This window comes from Octopus bimaculoides, chromosome 14 (assembly GCF_001194135.2).
Source record: "Octopus bimaculoides isolate UCB-OBI-ISO-001 chromosome 14, ASM119413v2, whole genome shotgun sequence".
Lineage (NCBI taxonomy): Eukaryota > Metazoa > Mollusca > Cephalopoda > Octopoda > Octopodidae > Octopus > Octopus bimaculoides.
The window spans coordinates 59,930,192-59,932,397 of NC_068994.1; the positions used below are offsets into that span (position 1 = coordinate 59,930,192).

The following is a 2,206-nucleotide window of genomic DNA, read 5'->3' on the forward strand; positions in this document are numbered from 1 at the left end:
TATATATATATATATATACACACATATATATACTATTGCCTCGCGCCGACTAAGCTGAAAGATGCCCGTCGTATGTGTATATGTGTGTGTGTGTGTGTGTGTGTGTGTGTGTGTGTGTCCCTCCACCATCGCTTGACAACCGTACATATGTGTATGTGTGTATCATCATCCTCCTCCTCCTCATCATTTAATGTCCATCGTCCATGCTGGCATGGGTTGGACGCTTTGCCTGGGCTGGCATGCTGGAAAGCCGTACCAGACTCCAATCTCATTTGGCATCGTTTTCTGCAGCTGGATGCCCTTCCTAACGCCAACCACTCAGAGAGTGTAGTGGGTGCTTTTACGTATCACGTGTGCCTGATGCCGGAATAAAGGATTATCTTATGAACTTCATTGGCTTACAGATGTTTCGCTATAGAATGCGGTGAATTTATAGTTGAGTTTCTGACTAACACCTTTCAGGGACTCAAATTTGAGTCAACTGCATCGAATAGCGGGAACAGCTGTAAGCTAACGATTAATTCTTTTTTTTTTTTTTTCGGATGTATGACGTTGTGTACGTATATAGATATAGATTACACTCTGCCTGGCTGCAGTTAAATGACAGAAACAAGTAAATGTTAGAAGGTTAATCATATGTATGCATGTATGTTTATATGTATGTACGTATGTATGTATGTTTATATGTATGTATATATGTATGTATGTACAAACATATATCGAAACGAATTTATCCACATACGTATATATCGCATACATACATTCGAAACGCCGGTGTTAAAACGGGGGTAGCTGATGAAGAAGAATGTTCTCTATGTGGCTTGTGTGTTTTCTCGTCTACGTTTTGTTTGCAATGTCCTGTACCCAGATATGCACCTATACATACAGGTGGATGTCGGTATGCACATACCTGTACGTATATATGCATATACTCATTTACTATTTGTTTATATATATATATATATAGATAGATAGATAGATAGATAGATAGATCATACTGAAACTTTGGTAGCGCAACTGGGATATCTGTCGATACGTGAGTCGAGGTACTATAGTATGGCCGTAGCCCAATGACTGGTTCCAGTCCAGAACAAACACCCGCGCGCATCCCCTCCCCCACCTACACGTATATAATTGAAATTGCACGACACAGAAAGCAGTGTCGAAGTCGAACGGAACTGGTTAAGTTTGAAAGGCAACCACGAAGACGACTTGGATTATGGCCCTATAAACATTCTTAAGTTTGTGTGTGTGAGTGAGTGGGTGTGTGTGTGTATGTGTGTGCGAGTGCGCGTGTATGTGTGTGTTTCTATATCTGTGTGTGTGTGTGTGTGCGAGTGCGCGCATGTTATGTATATGTATGCGTCTGTGTATGTGTGTGTGTGTATGTATATATGTATGTATGAATGTATGTGTGAATGTGTGTATGTATGTATGTATGTATGTATGTATGTATGTGTGTGTGTATGTGTGTGTGTGTATGTACGTATGTATGTATATAGCAAGAGGTTCAGCGGAGGTAATGTAAGGAGTTGGACGTGTGTGGAATTTGAAAACAAAATCAAGTGAGGCACAAAACAAAGACGGTTGTTCGATTAGGGGTTCCGACCTGCTTCCTTCATCTCAGCCGCTGTCTCCCTCAACAAGTCGGCAACAACGAGAATAACAAGAAGAACAACAGGAAAAGCTGTAGTAATATTCATAAAGGTTACTTACAGACCACTTTGTATGAGCCGAATCCGCAGCATCATTGGCTGTGATGTGGTAACGTGGATAGGTTATTGGCAGATGCGAGAGGAAGCGAACCAGCCGAGGTTAGGATGACAAGCAATGGCAGGCCAAAGCCTAGCGTTGACAGAGAAATAACAACAGAAACACAATTTGCCACTTGGCGAAAACTGGAGTTGTTATCTAAACAGCAAACATTAGGGAACAACTGTTTGTGTGTGTATAAAGTGTAGGTGCAGTGGGAAAAAAGTGTGCGTGCGTGCGTGTGGTAATCTGTGGGAGAAAGGGGGGGGTGATAGTGGAAGTGAGAGACGGAGAGAGAGAGAGAGAGAGGATGGACTGGAAAAGAAACTGATAAAGAGTAGAGAGAGAGGTTCACACAGATAGATAGATAGATAGATAGATAGATAGAGAGATAGAGAGATAGATAGACGGACGAACGGATGGATGGAGGGATGGGTATATATATATATATATA

General features: G+C 41.6%; 1 protein-coding gene across 5 annotated transcripts in view; it reads right to left on the reverse strand.

Moving 5' to 3' along the window:
• Nucleotides 1-2,206, reverse strand: part of LOC106882916 (regulator of G-protein signaling 12) — a 106,072-nt gene that overhangs the window by 77,797 nt on the left and 26,069 nt on the right. For 3 of the 5 annotated variants that reach the window (XM_014933747.2, XM_014933753.2, XM_052972898.1), the window contains exon 1: nt 1,717-1,975. The exons of the other annotated variants lie outside the window; for them this stretch is intronic. The gene's annotated coding sequence lies outside the window, so the exon portion shown is untranslated. Of the gene's footprint in view, nt 1-1,716; nt 1,976-2,206 lie in introns of those variants that run through there. 5 annotated transcript variants of the gene reach the window in all.